Source organism: Eschrichtius robustus, chromosome 15, assembly GCF_028021215.1.
Source record: "Eschrichtius robustus isolate mEscRob2 chromosome 15, mEscRob2.pri, whole genome shotgun sequence".
Taxonomy (NCBI): Eukaryota; Metazoa; Chordata; class Mammalia; order Artiodactyla; family Eschrichtiidae; genus Eschrichtius; species Eschrichtius robustus.
Window position 1 is genome coordinate 18097592 of NC_090838.1, and position 25709 is coordinate 18123300.

The window sequence follows — 25709 nt, forward strand, 5'->3', positions numbered from 1 at the left end:
TTTTTTTTTTTTTTAACATCTTTATTGGAGTATAATTGCTTTACAGTGGTGTGTTAGTTTCTGCTTTATAACAAAGTGAATCAATCCACCTCTTGAATAGAATGGCTTGATCCCTCACAACAACGACCCCCCTGCTCACATTATCCTGAAACACAAAGATTGCAAGTTGACTTATCCCTGAGGATGGATAGATGGGGGAAGGGACTGCATTCATTTAGGTCCCTGAGAAGGGGACATCTAAACACGAGTAGACACGCAAGAGCCTGGTTGGAGAAGGGAGCAGGGGAATGAAGGGAGCATCTTCAGATTATGGTGCGGATCTGACAATTCTGAAAGGAAAGAGGGAAGGAAGGAGGATTCAGGAGGAAGGCCCTTGGACTGAAGCACAGTTTCAAGAAAGATTCTGCAAGGCCATTGGAAATACTCAAGCCAAATTCACCTGTTGGAGCAGTCCTGCATTTTGCTGAAACGGGCCTGCCTTAGCACCCGTGCTCTGCTTAGTCATTGGTTGGAAGCAGCCTTCAGGAAGTACGACCTTAGTGTGAACACAGTGGTAGATCCCATAAAGACCTCAGAAAGAATCTCCAAATTATCTACAGCAACTGAATTCTATGTCCTGTTAATAAAGGAAGTGGATGGAGAAAAGCAGATGCCTTTATTCCTTGTTGGCTTAGGGCTGCTGCACTAATCAAGAAGCAGATCTCACTCCTCTCACCATGAGCCACCGATGGAACCACACACCATTGAAAGGCCTTCCACACACTGACAATATTTGCCCTCCATTGCAAGGACACCTGTCAAAACAACACTTGACAGGTATATCTTGCCTTGTTCTGAACTGCATTAACCACAGAAAAATATACCTGCTCCAATAAAACACTCCAATGTTATTATAAAGGCCACTAAATGTACTTCTGGGCACTTTTTCAGCAGAATGTGCTAGCAGTGGTGTGTGCTGTTATGCACATCATAGCGATGAATTTCCTGACTGTTGCCCAACGGTAAGAGCCACTGAAGCATTAGAGGATGTGACCCACTCGGTGATGGGTGGGCATAAATTCTATGCCTGTGTTGGTGGCAACCTAGATTGGGTGATGTGTCTTTAAAGGCAAAGCAGAGTCAGCCCAATGGACCTTTGAGTCTGCACTAAAGGATTAATAAAGCCAGAGTGGCAGAGACTAAACCAGCCAGAACACGAGCGACCTTGCACAACTTCTTCAGGAGTAATTTTCTCATATACCACAGCAAACCTCCTAGAGTCCCATAGGCAAAATGCCCCATTGGATAAACTGAGGCAGGGGAGTAAAACCAAAACCTAGCTCCACACTCTCAACACCCTCTCCCCTTCATGTGTAAGCTATTAAGCCATATCACTTCCTCTTTCAGCAGAGCTGTTATTATCTACACAGGGCCTGCAATATTCACTGAAGACCTAATAGGCTTTTGTTTCTGGCAATAAACACTGCCCCTTGGTCATTCAAACAGAAGCAGCTCAGAAATAGCTTTCAACGTTTGAAGGCTCTGTAGTTCCCCAGCTGGGCATCTGCTCCCTGAAGCTGGGCTCTCTGAAGGTGTAGGGCGAGGCAGTAGCTGTCCACACAGGTAGATCAGCCCAGGACTCTGACCAGCTCCTGGCAGAGGCCAGAGTGCAGAACTGCTTAAATAATTCCCGGGGCTATTTATCAATGGTGCCCCTGGGAGGCACTTTACCAAAGCACTCTAACCTGTAGAATTGACAGCATGCTATTTTAAAGACTATTTTTCCTATTTATTTAATTCCTTCATTTATTCATCACATACCTGCTGAGGTCCTGCTCCATGCAAACCCTTTTCTAGGCACCTGGGATACAAGGACCAACAAGGGGCTGCTGAAATTGTGCAAAGAAACAGCGTGGTCCTGGATTAAGATCGTGGAAGCTGAAGGGAAGGGAGGTGGGTGGATTTGAGAGATATTTAAGAAGAGTAAGACCGAGCCACCCCTGAGCACCTACCATGGCCAGGTGTATAGTTTGTCTTCAGCAAACTACAGTTTACATGGCTCACTGCAACATGAAAATACAGGAAATGCAGGGCCACTTGTTCTGAAAGCAGGAAAAGCTGTTCCCTTGTTCCTTACTCTCTCCCTCTCTCTGGACTGCAGCATCCTTCCAGAGGCTCAGCAAGGCTAGTGGAAGGCCTCAAGCCAAAGTTTTGCATGGGAGGAGACCCGCAGCTTACTGGCATGGGCCTGCCTTACAGATACTCCCATGGCAAGTGCTGTCTGTCACAGGTCCCGCTCTGTGACTCAGTACCACACCCTTGCTCAGGTCCCTTCTGAGAGCAGAGGGTGGCTGAAGTTGCTGGGTCAAGACAAAGGAGTGAGCAGCTAAGAACCTGTCCTGGGGAGGTGGTGAGGGTGTGGGACCCCCAGCGGATCTCCATTGCTCCATTGGACTTCACTTACAAAACACAAGCTCAAAGATAATGTTATTAAGACGGTCAAGTCGGCAACCACAGAGCATTTAACCCCAAGTGCAGAGCTCTTCTGAACATAGGGTTTTTGCCTTTTGCAGCTGCATTGTTCACACACCCATGAAGCTGGCTCTGGTGCCAGCCACCGTGTTGGACTCTATGATGCAAGAATGAATTAGATTCAATTCCCACTCACCCACTGTGATGGGGCAGGGAACTGTGGGATACTCCTGGGACTTAGGGGGTGATTTAACAGAGGAAGTGAGGTCGAACTGGAGCGTAAACTGTTATTAGCTGCAGGAGGAATGGGGAAGTGGAGGAGAGGAACCTTCCAGCATAAGGAACAGCAAGTGCAAAGGTCTAGAGGTGAGGCAAGAGAAAGCTGGGAATATCTGGGGAACTACAGCTGCTCCAGCTCAGAGTAACCACAATGAAAATGGAGTGGGGGAAATGAGACTGGAGAGGCAAATGGGTAAAGGATCATGAAAAAGTCATTAAGAATTATTTTTAAATTTATCCTAAAGGCAAGGGGAAACAACTTAAAGAGTTTTAAGCTGAGACATGATCTAATTTGTATTTGTGCTTCAGAAATAATGCTCTGGAGGTTAAATTGGAGCAAGCTAGGTTTAGGAGCAAAAAGTCCAGCTCTGGGTTGAGTGTGGAAATAGTCCAGGTGAGAGAAGTCACAGTAGCCTGGAGTAGTCAGGTAGTGAAAACTGAAAAGGAAATATATCAATGCAGTGCAATGTGATAAGTCCACACAGGAGAAAGCACAGAGTGTCATGAAGCCCGAGAAGAAGGGTCCCAGGTTGGCCATGTCTACCCTGCCTCATGAGAAAGGAGTTGATGTTTGTGAGTAAATGGGAGCAGGCCGGGGATAAAGGGCTTCAGGCAGAGGAAACAATAGAGGTGTGGAAATAAGGGCAGGCTGTCTTCTGAGCACTAAGCTTCCATATGGCTGGAACAGAGAGTGAAAGCAAGACTGGCCAGAGATGAGGATGGAGAAATGAGCGGCAGTCAGACACAGTGATTCAAGATCAGTCTTTGTGCCAAAGACAATGGGAAGCCAGAGATTTAAGCAAACTTCACTATGAAAAGATCACTTTGTCATATGTGCAGAAGTTGGACTGGAGTTGGGCAAGGCTGGAGGCAAGGAGCCAAGTTAGGAAACGGGTACCATAATCCAGGTCAAACATCCCGGTAGCCTGAACTAGGAAAGCGACAGCGGGATTGGAGAGAAATTAAGAGGGTGACATTGTAAGAGCTGGTGGTCAGTGGAACGTAATAGGTGAGAGAGAGGAGGGGGTCACAGAGGATGCCCACATTTCTGGACACTGTGTGGATAGTGTAGATTGTGGTCCCCTGAGCTAGGAACCACAGGGGGAGGAGCAACAGGGGAAGGGAGGAGAGGATGAGCTCAGTTTTTCCCATGTTCTGCTGGAGCTGCTCCTTAGTCATTCAGGTGAGATGTTTGGTAGACATTGGGATGTAAGGATCTGGCACCAGGTAAGGATTCTGGGATTGGGTATGGGGTTGTTTTCAGCATATCTTTGGTAATGAAACCATGAGCGCGTGTGAGATCTTTCCTACAATTCTAACCCCTAACAGGGGAGTAGCAGCCTCTCTGGATAAGAAGAACCATCACTCATGCTTTCAAGCAAATACTGGGATCACGTAGCCGAGGGGAGGCTGGAATGCAAGGCCCCAAAAATTCCTTCAGTTGAGCGTCTGAGTCATCAGCCTTTTCTACCATCTAACATTTATTTTCCCTTTCACATCATAAGAAATTTCAATTTAACTTTAGAGTCAGACACGCTAATGCTAAGACATCAAATTATATTTCCTAGAAGACTGTGTGCTATCTCTTGCTATCTTCCAGGCTTCTCGTCCTCTTGGGGAACCCCCTCTTGGCACTTTTCTCATCTTCTTTGTACCCCCCAAAACCTTGATCTTCCAGCCTCTTCTATCTCCCTTCCCCACTAGCCTGCCTGCCCTCTTTTCTGCCTGCCCTGGTAATTCCCATCATATATCTCTGTGACTGATGAATAGGAAATTAATCAGAGTGCAGTCAGCTGTACCTTTGAATCGTGGACTCATTTTGAGTTGTCTTAATTGAACCATCTCCCTGGGAAAGATGAACTGTAGGTAACAATCAGAAAGGCTTGAGCAAAGGGTAAAGGGGCGAGTCTTCTAAAATGAATACATGTCGAAGTCAGATGACAAGAACCTTAGGTTCACCTAAAATCATTCAGTCAGCTAGTCATCGCTCAACAGATGTTTACCATGCACCCCACACCCTGCTGGGATCTCCAGGAATTCAGGATCGTGGCGGTCTCTGCCCTCAAGCTATTTCTCTGCCTTTGCCTGAAGACAGCAGAAGACTATGCAGAAAGGGATGTGCTTGAACATCCTTCCTGTGACAACAAAGAAAGAGATCACGGGAGCTTCAAGATGGCAGAGGAGTGAGACGTGGAGATCGCCTTCCTCCCCACAAATACATCAGAAATACATCTACATGTGGAACAACGCCTACAGAACACCTACTGAACGCTGGCAGAAGACCTCAGACTTCCAAAAAGGCAAGAAACTCCCCACATACCTGGGTAGGGCAAAAGAAAAAACAGAGACAAAAGAATAGGGACGGCACCTGCACCAGTGGGAGGGAGCCGTGAAGGAGGAAAGGTTTCCACACACTAGGAGCCCCTTCATGGGCGGAGACTGCGGGTGGCAGAGGGGGGAAGCTTCGGAGCCGCAGAGGAGAGCTCAGCCACAGGGGTGCGGAGGGCAAAGTGGAGAGATTCCCGCACGGAGGATCAGTGCCGACCAGCACTCACCAGCCCGAGAGGCTTGTCTGCTCAGCCGCCGGGGCGGGCGGGGGCTGGGAGCTGAGGCTCGGGCTTCGGTCGGATCGCAGGGAGAGGACTGGGGTTGGCGGCGTGAACACAGCCTGAAGGGGTTAGCGCACCACGGCTAGCCGGGAGGGAGTCGGGGAAAAGTCTGGAGCTGCCGAACAGGCAAGAGACTTTTTCTTGCCTCTCTGTTTCCTGGTACGCAAGGAGAGGGGATTCAGAGCGCCGCCTGAACGAGCTCCAGAGACGGGCGCGAGCCGCGGCTATCAGCGCAGACTGCAGAGACGGGCATGGGACGCTAAGGCTGCTGCTGCCGCCACCAGGAAGCCTGTGTGCAAGGACAGGTCACTCTCCACACCGCCCCTCCCGGGAGCTGGTGCAGCCCGCCACTGCCAGGCTCCCGTGATCCAGGGACAACTTCCCCAGGAGAATGCACGGCGCGTTCAGGCTGCTGCAACGTCACGCCGGCCTCTGCCTCCGCAGGCTCGCCCCACATCCTCCGTACCTCTCCCTCCCCCTGGCCTGAGTGAGCCAGAGCCCCCGAAGCAGCTGCTCCTTTAACCCTGTCCTGTCTGACTGAAGAACAAATGCCCTCAGGCGACCGACACGCAGAGGCGGGGCCAAATCCAAAGCTGAAACACGGGAGCTGTGCGAACAAAGAAGAGAAAGGGAAATCTCTCCCAGCAGCCTCAGGAGCAGCAGATTAAATCTCCACAATCAACTTGATGTACCCTGCATCTGTGGAATACCTGAATAGACAACGAATCATCCCAAATTGAGGAGGTGGACTTTGGGAGCAACGATATATATATTTTTTTCCGTTTTCTCTTTTTGTGAATGTGTATGTGTATGCTTCTTTGTGTGATTTTGTCTGTATAGCTTTGCTTTTACCATTTGTCCTAAGGTTCTGTCTGTCCAATTTTCTGTTGTTGTTGTTGTCTTTTAGTACAGTTTTTAGCGCTTGTTATCATTGGTGGATTTGTTTTTTGGTTTGGTTGCTCTCTCCTTTCTTTCTTTTTTTTTTTTCTTTTTTTTAATTACTTTTAAATTTTTTTATTTTTAATAATTATTTTTATTTTAATAACTTTATTTTATTTTATTTTATTTTAATTTTTCTTTCTTTCTTTCTTTTTTTCTCCCTTTTCTTCTGAGCCATGTCGCTGAAGAACAGGGTCTTGGTTCTCCAGCTGGGTATCAGGCCTGTGCCTCAGAGGTGGGAGAGCCGAGTTTGACATTGGTCCACCAGAGACCTCCCGGCTCCATGTAATATCAAACAGCAAAAGCTCTCCCAGAGATCTCCATCTTAATGCTAAGACCCAGCTCCACTCAACGAGCAGCAAGCTACAGTGCTGGACACCCTATACCAAACACCTAGCAAGGCAGGAACACAACCCCACCCATTAGCGGAGAGGCTGCCTAAAATCATAATAATGTCACAGACACCCCAAAACACACCACTGGACGTGGTCCTGCCCACCAGAAAGACAAGATACAGCCTCAACCTCCAGAGCACAGTCACTAGTCCCCTCCACCAAGAAGCCTACAAAACCCACTGAACCAACCTTAGCCACTGGGGACAGACACCAAAAACAATGGGAACTACGAACCTGCAGCCTGCAAAAAGGAGACCCCAAACACGGTAAGTTAAGCAAAATGAGAAGAGAGAAACACACAGCAGATGAAGGAGCAAGGTAAAAACCCACCAGACCAAACAAATGAAGAGGAAATAGGCAGTCTACCTGAAAAAGAATTCAGAGTAATGATAGTAAAGATGACCCAACATCTTGGAAATAGAATGGAGAAAATACAAGAAACGTTTAACAAGGACCTAGAAGAACTAAAGAGCAAACAAACAGTGATGAACAACACAATAAATGAAATTAAAAATTCTCTAGAAGGAATCAATAGCAGAATAATGGAGGCAGAAGAACAAATAAGTGACCTGGAAGATAAAATAGTGGAAATAACTACTGCAGAGCAGAATAAAGAAAAAAGAATGAAAAGAATTGAGGACAGTCTCAGAGACCTCTGGGACAACATTAAATGCACCAACATTCGAATTATAGTGGTTCCAGAAGAAAAAGAGAAAAAGAAAAAGACTGAGAAAATATTTGAAGAGATTATAGTTGAAAACCTCCCTAATATGGGAAAGGAAACAGTCAATCAAGTCCACGAAGCACAGAGAGTCCCATACAGGATAAATCCATGGAGAAACATGCCAAGACACATGTTAATCAAACTATCAAAAATTAAATACAAAGAAAAAATATTAAAAGCTGCAAGGGAAAAACAACAAATAACACACACGGGAATCCCCATAAGGTTAACAGCTGATCTTTCAGCAGAAACTCTGCACGCCAGAAGAGAGTGACAGGACATATTTAAACTGATGAAAGGGAAAAACCTACAACCAAGATTACTCTACCCAGCAAGGATCTCATTCAGATTCGATGGAGAAATCAAAAGCTTTACAGACAAGCCAAAGATACAAGAATTCAGCACCACCAAACCAGCTTTACAACAAATGCTAAAGGAACTTCTCTAGGCAGAAAACACAAAGGAAGGAAAACCCTACAATAACAAACCCAAAACAGTTAAGAAAATGGTAATAGGAACATACATATCGATAGCTACCTTAAATGTAAATGGATTAAATGCTCCAACCAAAAGACATAGACTGGATGAATGGATACAAAAACAAGACCCGTACATATGCTGTCTACAAGAGGCCCACTTCAGACCTAGGGACTGAAAGTCACATACAGACTGAAAGTGAGGGGATGGAAAAAGATATTCCATGCAAATGGAAATCAAAAGAAAGCTGGAGTAGCAATTCTCATATCAGACAAAATAGACTTTAAAACAAAGACTATACAACAGACAAAGAAGGACACTACATAATGATCAAGGGATCAATCCAAGAAGAAGATATAACAATTGAAAATATTTATGCACCCAACATAGGAGCACCTCAATACATAAGGCAACTGCTAACAGCCATAAAAGGGGAAATCGACAGTAACACAATTGTAGTAGGGGAATTTAACACCCCACTTTCACCAACGGACAGATCATCCAAAATGAAAATAAACAAGGAAACACAAGCTTTAAATGATACATTAAACAAGATGGACTTAATTGATATTTATAGGACCTTCCATCCAAAAACAACAGAATACACTTTCTTCTCAAGTGCTCATGGAACATTCTCCACGATAGATCATATCTTGGGTCACAAATCAAGCCTTGGTAAATTTAAGAAAATTGAAATCATATCAAGTATCTTTTCCGACCACAACGCTATGAGACTAGATATCAATTACAGGAAAAGATCTGTAAAAAATACAAACACATGGAGTCTAAACAGTACACTACTTAATAACCCAGAGATCACTGAAGAAATCAAAGAGGAAATCAAAAAATACCTAAAAACAAAGGACAATGAAAACACGACGACCCAAAACCTATGGGATGCAGCAAAAGCAGATCTAAGAGGGAAGTTTATAGCAATACAAGCCTACCTCAAGAAACAAGAAACATCTCAAATAAACAACCTAACCTTACAGCTAAAGCAATTAGAGAAAGAAGAACAAAAAACCCCCAAAGTTAGCAGAAGAAAAGAAATCATAAAGATCAGATCAGAAATAAATGAAAAAGAAATGAAGGAAACAATAGCAAAGATCAATAAAACTAAAAGCTGTTTTTTGAGAAGATAAACAAAATTGATAAACCACTAGCCAGACTTATCAAGAAAAAAAGGGAGAGGACTCAAATCAATAAAATTAGAAATGAAAAAGAAGTAACAACTGACACTGCAGAAATACAAAGTATCATGAGAGATTAAACTAAGCAACTATATGCCAATAAAATGGACAACCTGGAAGAAATGGACACATTCTTAGAAAAGCACAACCTTCTGAGACTGAACCAGGAAGAAACAGAAAATATAAACAAACCAATCACAAGCACTGAAATTGAGACTGTGATTAAAAATCTTCCAACAAACAAAAGCCCAGAACCAGATGGCTTCACAGGCGAATTCTATCAAACATTTAGAGAAGAGCTAACACCTATCCTTCTCAAACTCTTCCAAAATATAGCAGAGGGAGGAACACTCCCAAACTCATTCTACGAGGCCACCATCATCTGCTACCAAAACCAAAGAGGTCACAAAGAAAGAAAACTACAGGCCAATATCACTGATGAAGATAGATGCAAAAATCCTCAACAAAATACTAGCAAACAGAATCCAACGGCACATTAAAAGGATCAAACACCATGATCAAGTGGGGTTTATCCCAGGAATGCAAGGATTCTTCAATATACACAAATCAGTCAATGTGATACAGCATAATAACAAATTGAAGGATAAAAACCATATGGTCATCTCAATAGATGCAGAAAAAGCTTTTGACTAAATTCAACACCCATTTATGATAAAAACCCTCCAGAAAGTAGGCATAGAGGGAACTTACCTCAACATAATAAAGGCCATATATGACAAACCCACAGACAATATCATTCTCAATGGTGAAAAACTGGAACCGTTTCCACTAAGATCAGAAACAAGACAAAGTTGCCCACTCTCACAACTATTATTCAACATAGTTTTGGAAGTTTTAGCCAAAGTAATCAGAGAATAAAAATAAACAAATGGAATCCAAATCGGAAAAGAAGAAGTAAAGCTGTCGCTGTTTGCAGATGACATGATACTATACATAGAGAATCCTAAAGACGCTACCGTAAAACTACTAGAGCTAATCAATGAATATGGTAAAGTAGCGGGATACAAAATTAGTGCACAGAACTCTCTTGCATTCCTATACATTAATGATGAAAAATCTGAAAGAGAAATTAAGGAAACATTCCCATTTACCATTGCAACAAAAGAATAAAATACCTAGGAATAAACCTACCAAAGGAGACAAAAGACCTATATGCAGAAAACTATAAAACGCTGATGAAAGAAATTAAAGATGATACAAACAGATGGAGATATATACCATGTTCTCGGACTGGAAGAATCAACATTGTGAAAATGACTATATTACCCAAAGCAATCTAAAGATTCAATGCAATTCCTATCAAACTACCAATAGCATTTTTCACAGAACTAGAACAAAAAATTTCACAATTTGTATGGAAACACAAAAGACCCCGAATAGCCAAAGCAATCTTGAGAATGAAAAACGGAGCTGGAGGAATCATGCTCCCTGACTTCAGACTATACTACAAAGCTACAGCAATCAAGACAGTATGGTACTGGCACAAAAACAGAAATATAGATCAATGGAACAGGATAGAAAGACCAGAGATAAACCCACACACATATGGTCACCTTATTTTTGACAAAGGAGGCAAGAATATACAGTGGAGAAAAGAGAGCCTCTTCAATAAGTGGTGCTGGGAAAGCTGGACAGCTACAGGTAAAAGAATGAAATTAGAACACTCCCTAACACCATACACAAAAATAAACTCAAAATGGATTAAAGACCTAAATGTAAATCCAGACACTATAAAACTCTTAGAAGAAAACATAGGCAGAACACTCTATGACATAAATCACAGCAAGATCCTTTTTGACCCACCTCCTAGAGAAATGGAAATAAAAACAAAAATAAACAAATGGGATCTAATGAAACTTAAAAGCTTTTGCACAGCAAAGGAAACCATAAACAAGACAAAAAGACAGCACTCAGAATGGGAGAAAATATTTGCAAATGAAGGAACTAACAAAGGATTAACCTCCAAACTTTACAAGCAGCTCAATATCAAAAAAAACAAACAACCCAATCCAAAAATGGGCAGAAGACCTAAATAGACATTTCTCCAAAGAAGATATACAGATTGCCAACAAACACATGAAAGAATGTTCAACGTCACTAATCATTAGAGAAACGCAAATCAAAACTACAATGAGGTATCACCTCACACCAGTCAGAATGGCCATCATCAAAAAGTCTACAAACAATAAATGCTGGAGAGGGTGGGGAGAAAAGGGAACCCTCTTACACTGTTGGTGGGAATGTAAATTGATACAGCCACTATGGAGAACAGTATGGAGGTTCCTTAAAAAACTAAAAATAGAACTACCATACGACACAGCAATCCCACTACTGGGCATATACCCTGAGAAAACCATAATTCAGAAAGAGTCATGTACCACAATGTTCATTGCAGCACTATTTACAACAGCCAGGACATGGAAGCAACCTAGGTGTCTATCGACAGATGAATGGATAAAGAAGATGTGGCACATATATACAATGGAATATTACTGTGCTGAGTACAGCCATAAAAAGAAACGAAATTGAGTTATCTGTAGTGAGGTGGATGGACCTAGAGTCTGTCATATAGAGTGAAGTAAGTCAGAAAGAGAAAAACAAATACCGTATGCTAACACATATATATGGAATCTTAAAAAAAAAGAAAAAAGGTTATGAAGAACCTAGGGGCAGGACAGGAATAAAGATGCAGATGTAGAGAATGCACTTGAGGACATGGGGAGGGGGAAGGGTAAGCTGGGACAAAGTGAGAGAGTGGCATGGACATATATACACTACCAAACGTAAAATAGATAGCTAGTGGGAAGCAGCTGCATAGCACAGGAAGATCAGCTCGGTGCTTTGTGCCCACCTAGAGGGGTGGGATAGGGAGGGTGGGAGGGAGACGCAAGAGGGAGGAGATATGGGGATATATGTATATGTATAGCTGATTCACTTTGTTATAAAGCAGAAACTAACACACCATTGTAAAGCAATTATACTCCAAAAAAGACGTTTAAAAAAGAAAAGAAAGAGATCATGGGCTGAGAAAGTGGCCCAGGTGTGAAAACCCTCTTAGCATGGGTTAGTTTCACCTGCTAGAAAGAAGCAAAGGAGATTGCAGCAGACACTGGCTTGTTATTTTCCAAACTATTTCTCTTCTTTTGCCAGACAGAGCTGCCAGGCTACATTTCCCACCCTCCCTTGCAGTTGGATGTATGAGAGTTCTGTCCACTTGGTTCCACTGGTGCCTGTATATTCAGGCCAATCCTCCTCCAGTTAGGGTGATGTGACCCACTCAGCACTCTAGCCAGTGTCTCCCTCTCATTGGCAGAAGCAGTGCCCAAGTGAAGTCAAGTTGATCTGCAAATTCCATTCCCAGCTATTTCAAGGAGAAAATGAGCCCATTCCACTTCCTGGATAAAGGAAAGTTAAAAAGCAGAATCTTCAGGCAGTAGAGCCAGGGTACTTGGCCTCCCTCAAAGTCCTGCTCAGAAGTCTCTGATTATTCAAAATCAGAAAGGACAGAGGCCAAATTCAACTAAAACTAAATTCCGGTCAGTGTCTGCACTCAGGAAGAATAATTAGCAAAGACAATCAGGCATTGTTTATCCTTCTATCGCAAGAAAAAATCATTGGTTACCTTCAGCAAGTCTATGTATCACCATTCTAGATGTCAGTCCTGGAGAATACTAATTTAGGCTTGGGCTCCTGCTATGAAATGCAACCCAGCTGATATTCAAACATGCATAAACATCATCATTTGCTAATAATGGCTAATGGCTTTAATCACAGAATAAAACAAATCAATAATTAACCTTAGCAGTAGAAGTGCAACTTGGATTCAAAAATAATTAATTCACTAATGGTTCTTGCTGCTATTAGTACATATACATCAAGGTAAATATGCAGAAATGTGCCCATTTCCAAGTAGTTAATCTATTCATAAATATTCAGATTATGACTCCAATTTGGATATGAAGGTGGGTAATAAATAATACATCCACCAAGTTTTCTCTAATCTATTAAGAAAGCTATAAGCTTACATGTCAAAACATTTATTTACCACCCTTATCCCCGTTATATACCAGGTCTGTGCCAGAAGCAGGTGGTAGAGAACAATAGAGCAACATCAAAATAAAACATTGGGCTTCCCTGGTGGCGCAGTGGTTGAGAGTCTGCCTGCCAATGCAGGGGACACGGGTTCGAGCCCTGGTCTGGGAAAATCCCACATGCCGTGGAGCAACTGGGCCCGTGAGCCACAACTACTGAGCCTGCGCGTCTGGAGCCTGTGCTCTGCAACAAGAGAGGCCGCGATAGTGAGAGGCCCACGCACCGCGATGAAGAGTGGCCCCTGCTTGCCGCAACTAGAGAAAGCCCTCGCATAGAAACGAAGACCCAACACAGCCAAAAATAAATAAATAAATTAATTAATTAATAATAAAATAAAATAAAATAAAACATTAATGCCAATCTTTCTCAAACTCTTTCAAAAAATTGAACAGCAGGGAACACTCCAGAAACTCATTTTACAAGGTTAACATTACCCTGATAACAAAGCTAGATAAGGACATTACAAGAAGAGAAAACTACAAGCCAAATCCCTGATGAATATAGATGCGAAAACTCACAACAAAATACTAGCAAACCAAATTCAACAGCACATTAAAAGGATCATACACCATGATCAAGTGGGATTTAACCCTGGCATGCAAGAATGCTTCAACATATGCAAATCAATAAATGTGATACACCACACTAACAGAATAAAAGATAAAAATAATGATCATCTCAACAGATGCAGAAAAAGCATTTGATGAAATTCATTATCCTTTCAGGATAAAAAACTCCCAACAAACTGGGTATAAAAGGAGCGTACTTCCACATAATAAAGGCATATATGGTGAGTCCAAACCTAACACCATACTCAACAGTGAAAGGCTGAAAGCTTTTTGTCTAAGATCAGGAACAAGACAAGAGTGCCCACTCTTACCACTACTATTCAAAATAGTAATAGAAGTCCTAGCTAGAGCAATCAGGCAAGAAAAAGAAATAAAAGGCATCCAAATAGTAAAGGAAAGATTAAAATTGTCTCTGTTTGCAGATGACATGATGCTATATACAGAAAATCTTAAAAGACTCTACCAAAAAACTGTTAGAACTAACAAATAAATTCAGTAAAGTTGTGGAATATAAAATCAACATACAGGGCTTCCCTGGTAGCACAGTGGTTGAGAATCTGCCTGCCAATGCAGGGGACATGGGTTCGAGCCCTGGTCTGGGAAGATCCCACATGCCGCAGAGCAACTAGGCCCGTGAGCCACAACTACTGAGCCTGTGCGTCTGGAGCCTGTGCTCCGCAACAAGAGAGGCCACGATAGTGAGAGGCCCACACACCGCGATGAAGAGTGGCCCCTGCTTGCTGCAACTAGAGAAAGCCCTCGCACAGAAACGAAGACCCAACTCGCCAAAAATAAATATAAAAATAAATAAATTAATTTTTTAAAAAATCAACATACAAAAATCAGTTGTGTTTCTACATACTAACAACAAACTATCTGAAAAAGAATTAAAGAAAATAATATCATTTACAATAGTACCATCAAAAACAATAAAATAGTTAGGAATAAGTTCACCCAAGGAGGCAAAAGATTGAAACATTGAAAACTATAAAATATTTATGAAAGAAACTGAGTAAAACACAAATAAATGGAAAGATAGCCTGTGCTCATGGATTGTAAGAGTTAAAATGTCCATACTACCCAAAGCCATCTATAGATTCAATGCAATCCCTATCAAAATTCCAATGGCATTTTTTACAGAAATAGAAAAAACAATCCCAAAGTTCATATGGAGCCGCAAAAGACCCTGAATATCCAAAGCAGTCCTGTGAAAGAAGAACAAAGCTGGAGGCATCACACTTCCTAATTTCAAACTATGTATACTACAAACCCATATTTATCAAAACAGTATGATGCTGGCATAAAAACAGACACACAGAACGATGGAACAAAATAAAGAGCCCAGAAACAAATTCACGCATATACAGTCAACTAATATTTGATGAGGGAACCAAGAATACTCAGTGGATAAAGGATAGTCTCTTCAATAAATGATGCTGGGAAAACTGGATTTTCACATGCAAAAGAAGAAAACTGGACCCCTATTTTACATCACTCAAAAATTAACTCAAAAGAGATTAAAAATTTAAATGTAAGACTCAAAACTGTAAAACTGCTGGAAGAAAACATAGGGGGAAAGCTCCTTGGCATTGGTCTTGGCAATGATTTTTTTTGGATATGACATCAAAGCACGAGCAACAAAAGCAAAAATAAACAAGTGGAACCACATCACACTAAAAATCTTCTGCACAACCTAAGAAATAATCAACAAAATGAAAAGGCAATGTATGAAATGGGAGAAAATATTTGCAAATCAAATATTTGCAAACTCATACAATTCAATAGGGAAAGAAAAGGTAATCCAATTTAAAAATGGGCAAAGGACCTGAACAAACATTTTTTCCAAAGAAGACATACAAATGGCCAACAGATACATGAAAAGGTCCTCAACATCACTAATCATCTGGGAAATGCAAAGCAAAACCACAATGAGATATCAATCACCTCACACCTGTTAAAATGACTATTCTCAAAAAGACAAGAGATAACAAGTACTGAAAAGGATGTTTACAAAAGGAAACCCTTATGCATTGTTGGTGGGAATATAAATTGCTACAACCACTACAGAAAACAGTATGGAAACTGCTCAAAAATTTCCAAATAGATCTACCATATGATCCAGCAATTCCACTTCTGAGTATATAGCTGAAGGAAATAAAATAACTATCTCAAATAAATATCTGCACCCCATGTTCATTGTAGCATTAGTCACAATAGCCAAGACATATAGGCAACCTAAGTGACCACTGATGCATGACTGAATAAAGAAAATGTAGTGTGTGTGTGTGTGTACACAATGGAATATTATTCAATCATAAAAAAATAGGAAATTCTACCATTTGCAACAACATGGATGGACCTTGAGGGCATCAAGGTAAGTGAAGTAAGTCAGACAAAGAAAGATAAATATGGATGATCTCACTTATATGTGGAATCTTAAAAAACCAAACCCGTAAAAACAGAAAATAGACTGGTGGTTGCCAGAGGCTGGGAGGTGGGGAAAATGGGAAAATATTGGTCAAAGGGTACAAATTTCCAATTACAATATGAGTAAGTTCTGGGAATCTAATGTATAGCATGATAACTATAGATAACAATTCTGTATTATATACTTGAAAGTTGCTAAGAAAGTAGCAACGTTTTCAACACAAAAATACAAACAAACGAATAAAAACGGTTACTATGTGAAGTGATAAATGTGTTAATAAACCTTTTTGTGATAATCACTTTGCAAAATATGCATATATCAAATCATCACACTGTACATCTTAAATGTATGCTATGTTATATGTCAAGTATATCTCAATAAAGCTAGGGGACAAAATTGGTTAGAACCAAATCCTGGAGAACCTAGAATGAGAATATGAGAATTTGTTGTATTTGGAAAACATGAAGTGCCTTTGCCTATCTAGATCTTAGGAAAAGGGCTGACATTAACCATCTGTGTTAGAGTGATCAGTCTGATGTAGAGATGAGAAAGGATTCGCTAGGAGCAGTTCTGGAGTCAGGGAGTCTAGAGCCATAGCTCTAACAGAAGCAGTGTGAACAGAAAGGAGGGGACAGGTTAGGGGATATTTAGGAAGTGATGCCATGGGACTTGGTGACTCATTGGTTATAGGAAATAAGAAGGGGGAGAGACTCAGATGAGCCCATGTATATGACAGGTATACCAGGTCACCACAACTGACATTCAATGTCATCATGATGGAAAAATACTATAATAACATCTTGACAGACAGGTACTTCATGTCATAGTGACAGACAGGTACCATCTATCATGGTGACACACAAGTATACCAATTATTATGTCAGGGACACCATGTCATAGTGACAGATATGACATCTTTTGCGTTGTCTTTATAGACAACCTACCATGGCATGACCATGGCACACATTTATCATGTCTTCATCACATAGAGACACAATGGATCAACATGAGAGAGAGAAATAGGCCGTTGTATGCAAACAACACCTTAGCAACTAGAAGACACATAAAAGTGGTGTAACAAATTTACTGTGCTATTGTTATAAGTGAGCTTGATAGCTTCCACTATGATGAAAGTGATACTATACATGTACATTGTTATAAAGCTTAGTGATGGCTTTAAACGATGGAGAAGTTTTGCATTTTGCTCAAACAGTCCTTATAATAAATGCTGAGAACTCTTTACTCCGATTAGAAGTCCCTGTGATGACTGGTGTTACCATCATCTGGTGCCACCTCTCCACGGAGGTAGCAGCCAGAAGGGAAACTAAGCTTCTCTAGAATAGACACCGAGTGTTTTTCACTACTTTATTTACTCTTTTTGTTTTTTAGATATTACGTAGCATTTACTATGTGCCAAGCACCATTTTAAGTGCTTTTAAATTCTAACTTGATCCTTATAACAATCCTGTGAAGCAGGAATATTATTTCCATTTTACTGATAAAGAAAATGAGGCATGAAGAGGCCATTGAAGCTAGTGGGTGGTGAAATTGAGATTCAAACCCAAGCAGCTGGTCCAAGCTCTTTTTTTATCCTGGGATCCAAGCTCTTTTTTTATCCAGGGATCTAAGCTCTTAACCTCTACATGAATGCTGCCTAGGCATCTGTTGGGATGCTTTTAGTTGTAAGTAATAGGACTCATCTCAAACTGGCTTAAACATTAAAAGGGATTTATTGGCCCCCATAACAGAATTAAGTGTGGCTTCAGGCAAAACTTGATTCAAAGGCTTAAGGGATGTGACCAGGACCTGAGTTCTAACTCTCAAATTCTCAGCTAAAGTTTTTTGGCCTTGGCTCTATCCTCAGCAACGTCTCCCTGATCATTACCAGATGGCTACTCATGCTCCCTGGATGTGTTTCCAGGTTATAATCCAGAGGAAGAGAGAGGTCCACATACCTGATATCTCAAACAAAAGTCTTTGGGTTGACTCCTGATGACCTTTGATGACCTGAATTAGGTCACAGGACCCTCACCAAATTAATCACTGTGACTAGCTGCTGGGAGGATGGTGTGGTATTGATCGGGTTCACCGATCCAGTTAATCAGGGGCACACTTACAGCTGGAGATAGATGCAACCCCTTCTAAACTACATCCATAGAAAATTTCCTTTTGAAAGAAGAAATGAGGGGACTAAATCCTGACAAGGAAACCAATAAGTGTCCATTATATGATCTTATCCCCACCACCTAGATTAGCACGTGGCACAGAGTAAGTGTTCAGGGAATGTTTGCTATCTGGATGGGTGGGATAGATGGATGGATGGATGGATGGATGGATGGATGGGTGGATGGACGACGGATGGATGGAAAACTCATGATTAGGAGAGAAGAGTTACACTGGTACATTTTCCAACCTTCACAAACTCCAAATTAGTTACCAGGAAGAGTTACATGGATCATGGGACCAGAGGACAGATGGGCTGACTAAGACATGTTTTCCTCCCAGAAATCACAACTTTGTCAGCATCTCTTCAGTGATTATGATTAGGCTATTGGTTTCGGTGACCATTTTGACACTTGAACTTGATATAGATTTATTCGCATCACTTTGGGGTCCTTAGTGAGTCTAACTCTTCTGGGATTCATGGATTATAATGTAAGTCTCAACTGTCTCTACCCTTGAGCAACCCTGGTCCTTGAGTACATCCTATCGAGAAAGTATTGCATTCCCACCTCTACTTGAAAATCTTCTGGATCTGGTTTAAGTGTGTTTTAAATGATTCATCCTGGAACACTTGGCATGTCATTGAGGAAGGAAAACATACTGCTCGTTAATGGAAAATGTTGGATTTCCTCATTTCCAGCAAGGAATATGAAAGGTCAGGACTCACTCCATCCTAGTCCCCTTAAATAAATCAGCCCACCTGTGCAAATTGAGCCTAGAAATAACGAAAGCCCCTTCAGGTATGAGCACTACAGTGACCCTGCTTCCTTGATGTCCCTCTCCCATGCCCCAGCCCCACGAGGCATTGCACCTTGACTCCCATGGTTTCCTTGGAGCTAACTGACGGACAACACATTTAGACTCAATTGTCAACTTTGACTCCAGCACCCCCTATAAGAGACAACTTACCTACCGTCTTGACACTTCCACTTCCACTCCCACCCTAGGCCCAGCGGACCTGAGCTCTGGTCTGTGTCAAGAGCTAAGTGACAGCCCACTTCTGTGACAGGGACACAAAGCTATTCTTATTGAAAAACTAAAGAAATTCAAAGGGAGAAGGGGGTGGGAGAGGGATGGATTGGGAGTTTGGGATAAACAGATGCAAACTACTATATATAGAATGGATAAACAACAAGTTCTACTGCCCACATTATGGGCAGTGGTCTTGTCAGACCACCTTTGAGTATCTTTCATAAGTTAGTTATCCAGTGAACATCTGTCTTTTGAAATGTTGGATCAGCCCTTTCTTTGAGAAACTCACCAGATGGATCAATGTGCTCCCTTGCTCAGAGGCACATAGTCTGTCTACGAAAATCCAGGGCAGGGATGAGCAAAGCCAGTTAGAAGCGCCTTGTCTGTAAGAGTCACAGTTTGTCTTTCCAAATGCAAGGAAAGGGAAGCAGTAATGTCTGGTCAGTTCTACAGTAACATCAGCCAATTAATCACAGGGTGCCCAGTGTAAGGTCAGAAGTCAGCAAAACCAAATTTCCAAACAAAGTTGCAATACATTTGAAGAAGCAATGTTTAAAATCTCCCAAGATGAAAATAGCTGAAGAATGATGTTTTAGGAACTCAGATTTAACTCAGCAAGTGACAGTTCAGCAAGATGAGATGTGAGCTGGGCAGTAAGACAAGGGGATGAGCTCATCCTCGGGCCACCCACAATCTGACCCAACCTGCTGCAGGCAAGCGAGGTGCAGGCTCAGACTGGGTTTTTAAAAGGTAGAGAGAAATGGATGTGACTCGGCTGACCCCAGGGTCCAGAGCAAAGGCTTACTTGGACATCTAATGCGACTGGTTCCGGATAAGACATGGTTTTGAGATGAGGGGAAGGAAGCCAAAGAGGAAGGATAGAAATGCAATTTGTAAAATCTTTGTATTGTGATAAAAATCCAATACAGTTGGACTGAGTGAGGGCTTGAAATTTCATCAGTTCTATGAACCATCCCCAGGGTGCAGGGAAGGGTCTGGGTTTTACCATGGCAAAGAGTCAGCGATAAAAGAACCGTCCTGCAGTCCGGGCAGAGCCAAGCTGACATTTCAGCCCAAGATGCATTCCTTTTAAGGGCCAGGATTTTAAGGAATGTACTTTTCATCCGCTCCCACGAGCTCACACAGGCAAAGCCAAGGCAGAAGGAGCTGTGTGCGCAGTGAGACGTGTTTTTCTCATTACCCTTAGATGCCTTTCAAGCCTTGCTCACCAACTCCTCCCTCCTGGCACTCTTCCCAGGCAGAGCGGGCTTGGCTGGAGGGCTGTCGAGGGGAACACACTTTGGAAGGAAGGTGAAAGGAAATGTTTTTCAAGTCTGGCTATCCTGAGGACTCGCTGAATATCATCTGGTCAGGTTTATGATGAGTGTGTACGTCAAGGGGAGGGTGCTGTCCTGCCCCAGAAATCCACAGATCTGCCCTCTGATGTGTAAAAAGCTCAAGTCTGAGTGTCACTTACAGTGACCTGCCATGCATGCGTGCATCCATTCATTTATCAAATTCATTTACCAAACAGTTCTCGAAAAATTTCTCTTTACCCAAATACACACAAAGGAAATAGCGTCAGTCCTAAAGCCACATCTCAAACAATCACAGAGCAACCACTAGTGATGTTTTTCTGGTCATGGGCTGCAATGCTTTGCTAAACTCTGCTATAATCGCTTCCTGGGGTAAAAGAAGGGGAATGGGCATTTGGAAGACTACAGATGACCAAGTCCATATTTTAGTGTTCTCAGCTAATCAATCAATAAACAGAAATTGAACATTGCCTAAGGGTCTACTAATCAGAATATATTTCTGGTTAAACTGGAAACATGGATTTGGGATATGAGATTTTACTTTATAGACAAGTTAGATGGGTATGTCCCAATGCAGAATACTGGTCATCAAAAAGCCAAAGTCATTTCAAACCTTCAGGGCACAATAGAATCTCCAGAATGAGTTTATTGGTGAACATTTATTTCTATTGCTCAGTTCAAACTGAACTTTTGCATTATAACAATAGGGGTCCATTTTATCTTGAGTGTTACAATATTCAGCCACAGAGATGAAAAAGAAATCTCCAGGTAATTTGACAAGTGATTTCTGCATAGATACCAAAATTACATACAAAAGTAAAGTCTAAGAAAGCATTGAAACTAGCCAGAATGTCTTAGAAGCCCTTAATCTACTTAGCAGAAGTACTCACTAAGGACAGTGTCCAAAGTGTATGCATTTTTCCAGTCTCTAAGTTATTTCATAATTATCATTTGTGTTTCGTAGCACAACAACGGTTGATATCAATACAGTAGTTATTCCCACTCAAAGTTATATGGCTTTTGAGGCAGACACTATACAGTTTTTTGGTCTTTGTAAACAGAATTTTGAATACCGAAAGACATAAACCATGCTTATGAACACATGCATTCACTCACATATAACAAAAATATCAGTTCTTCATGAGAACTCTAAGAGCAGAAATTCACAGTATTAGAAAGGATATCCAATGCCCATTGTTTTCAGATAAGCTCCCACACAAACCAGGCATCGTTATGTTTTCTAAACTATAATGTGAAGATATTAAGAAGTATGAGATATTAATAGGTGTTAAGATATTAAGATATGAAAAGGTGTTCTGCCATAGAAAGGTTCAGTGGCCAACTAACACTGGGAAAATGGTAGATGAAACCAAATCAAATACGTTGGCATTTTGTTTGTTGTTTATTTATTTGTTTTTACTACTGATCCTGAAGGAGCTTTAATATGTTAACGCACACTGTGAATTCCAAGATGGGAATGGAGTGTGAAACATTTCTAAACTTAATTAACCACCTTTTTAAGGGATACCAGTCTTCTGCAGGAAACACCTCTATAGCGGACAATTATCTCTGTCTGGTCATAAATATTTTAAGAATCATCTTGGCCCTACGGAATTTTCTTTGACCCACCCATGGAAAGATGAACACTCCTTTGTGCCCCCATAGTACTCTGAATAAAGTACACCGAAACCTAAATATTCTTCTATCTTATACACGCCTTACATATTTATATGCCCAAAGACAAATTATGCGTTATTCATCCACATGTCCTCAGTGCCTGGCCCATGGTCACTGTATTAATCTTAGTAGAATCTTTGAATGAATGAATGAATGAATGTTGCTATTGAAAAATAACCTACTTTACTGAAGTTTCAGGTGTGTCAGTTTCTCTATTTGGATAATCTCACCTGCTACATGGTTAATACTGACCAATTCATTTTGCCACATGAACTGTCATCTGTGACTCAGCATCCAGTACACTTAGGTGTTCTGAAATCGTCTTTGTTGGGATCTGTGCATCCCAGTAAGCTTCCTCCTGGTGGTACCCCAGGCCCTCTGCGGACTGGCACCAGCCTCCCCTCATGCTCTGACTTTCCACTGCTTCCTGTCACACACCCTCCTCCTCAAACAGCAAAACTCCATCACCTCTAAACCTGGCTGACCTGGCCTGCCCCATCCTCTCTGTCCTCAGTCTTTTGACAAATATTCAGCCAAAGTCTACTGAGGCCTGGGCATTGCACGAGGCACTGGGTTACAAAGATGAATAGATATGGTTGCTGCTCTCAAAGGGGTCACAATAGACACATAAACAGAGACATGCTGTGACAGAGCCCAGTACAAGGTACTATGTTAAGACAGAAAGGGTACTGGCTAAGGCTTTAGGAGCAGGAGCTTTACAAACTGGATCTTTCCTTGAACTACATATTACCAGTGGGTGCGGTCACTGGTCCACCAGGGCAAGAATCTATGCTCCACCCTCTCCTCTGCTTCTCATTTCCATGGCATAAACTCACAGGGCATGGCCATGTAGGATATCAGGCATCCTCATTCATGCATTGCATTGGGTGAGTTGTATACCTAAGACCGTCCTACAAATAAAGGCTGAGATTAGGGAAGAAGGAAGTAGGAAGCAGTCTACCAGGCAGCCCTCATAGTGTTGGTGGTGGCATCTTACAATTACTGCTGAACAAGGTGGAGGTGATGGCATTGTCATACCCCACACATGAGCATACTCGGCTGTTGTTCTGGTGGCAAGGTTACATAATTGCAAACCTTAGTCTTTCAGCTGACAAACTACTTAAGGACCATTTGAGAAAAAAAATGAGTCCTGGGTTCTTCCCTTCTGGTAAGATCAAAGGAGCACCAGATCTAGAACTTGTTAATGGGTGTCAGGGTGAGGGAAGAAAACACCAGATCAACAGTGTAGTGCTCTGGGATAGAAAAGCTCATCATCACTGCTCTTAATGTCAGGGAGGGAGGCGTAGAGAACCACAGACAGCAGCAACCCTAAGTCAGAGAGACATTCAGAAAAGCCCATCTTGTGAAGACAGTTTAGGAATATTGCAGCCAGTGTATTCTGCTTATATTCTCATTTTACTGTATGCACAAATGTCTACTTAAGCCTTAAAGAGCTCTTTCAATAAGTACAAAATTACAATTCTAAGTTATAAAGCAAGGTGGTCATAGTTTAATTGGCAGTACTTTTTTCCTCAGAGGTACATAAAATAATGGTGCATCTTAAAATCTATACTGTCTCAGATGCTTTGAAATACAGAGGCTACTTGTTTATCCAGCTAACCCACTGAATCCTAACTGTAATTAAGTTTTCTCTTTATGTATCGCTCCGGTTGAGTTGAAAGCTTCTCCAGTCCATTAGCTATCCACCTGAGCTCTGGAAAAATATGTCAGTGTTCTTTGTGTTCTCTGGAAGAGAACAGCAAAATGTGAAAAACTTTAATATTTAATACTGGCTTGTTATCCTCATTTCTGGTTTCGGGAATTAGATGGGGATGACTTCATTGCTCTGCAGGCAACTGTATTGATGGAATGGACCTCACTCTGTGCAACAGATGTGCTCCTGGAGAAGATGTGCTTAATTTAGATTTTTTTAAAATTCAATTGTGCTCCCACAGAAAAACAGTTTGCTTAAGACATCTTTCATACACACACACACACACACACACACACACACACACACAATTTCACTTGAGAATCCTATGAACAAGGATCACAGGACTAGTTAGGAGCAGAGTCCAGGTCTGCATGCCAAGTTTCCTGACCCTGGTGGCCGCTCCCATTCCTTTGAAGGATAATTATCTCTTTAGATTTACAAACCCAGAAAAATTGAAAACTCTTTCCACATTACCTCTTAAACATGGGGCAACACAGTGTTACTAACAAGTATGTAATTCATATATCTACAAGCCTTTGCTATAGGATTTTGTGTCAAAAAATAGGAAAGTTAAAAGCCAGATGCTCAGCCTCGAGGAAGGGATTGCAATTGATGGGATTTTCAAAACGAGAAAATGGTCCAGGTCCAAGGAAATGGTGTTCGGTCACAGTATCCTAAGAGTTTTCACTGGAAGGATTTTCTCCTCCTGTCATTCTGAAAATCTTAATGGGTTTGAATTGATTCACTGAGCCGTGCTGCTGAAAAAGAAGGGAAGTGTCAAGCTTTCATGTTCCCAGTCGTGCTTTTGGGGGCCACACCAAAAAAGGCACCTCAGAACTTCTAGGTTCGAATGTGTTTTCATCAAGGAAAAGAAATCATTGGACAAGTCTTCCCAAGAACCTATCATGTTCCCTGAATTTCCCTGGGTCCCTCCCCCTGGTCCTTACTCTCAGTTGACTGTGAGGACATGGTGGGGGGCGGTCAGCCCCACACCTAAGGATAGGGGAGAGCCACCTAAGCAGCTTTACTGTTCCAAGGGGCCCGGGTTGTAGTTGCCATGGGACCAATGTGTCTGAGACCATCACACCACAGTCTACACCATGGTGGGAAGATGGAGTCAAATTGGTGGAGGAATGTGCCCAGAGGCCGGCAGTGGTAATAGTGCTTCCAGTACCCCCTGCAGAAGTGAAGACCTCCTTCCAGCAGCTTAGACTGGCACCTGGAGGTTACAGGAGAGACATCATCATCACCTTGAGAACTTTCTGCTGCCTGGTGGTTACCACCTGGGCTCTTTCACTTTACTACACAAATTGTCATCATTCTGGAGGCCTCTGATTGCCACTGGGTCTCTCTGTTCAATCCCGGTAAGAACCAGAAACAGGGAATCGGAGAAGTGGGTAGGGAAGCATACTGCTCTATAGGATGAGGCAGCGCATCACTGAGAACTCAAAACAGCCCCGTGGGAAATACAAAATGGTGTCATGACCTATTCTGGAGTTGAAGCCAATGGTCCAGCACTTGAATTACGTACCCCAGTACAAAACCAGAGGAAGACACTCTTCTCATACATCCTAACTGCAACTCCAAAAGCCTCCCTTCTTTCCCCTTATGCAGGTTTTCATCTAAATAACTA

The 25709-nt window shown here is 41.9% G+C and overlaps 1 long non-coding RNA gene across 1 annotated transcript in view; it reads right to left on the reverse strand.

Annotated features, from left to right (window-relative positions):
• LOC137777946 (uncharacterized) overlaps positions 1 to 25709 on the reverse strand; it is a 137355-nt gene that overhangs the window by 24148 nt on the left and 87498 nt on the right. The gene's annotated exons all lie outside the window — the stretch shown is intronic.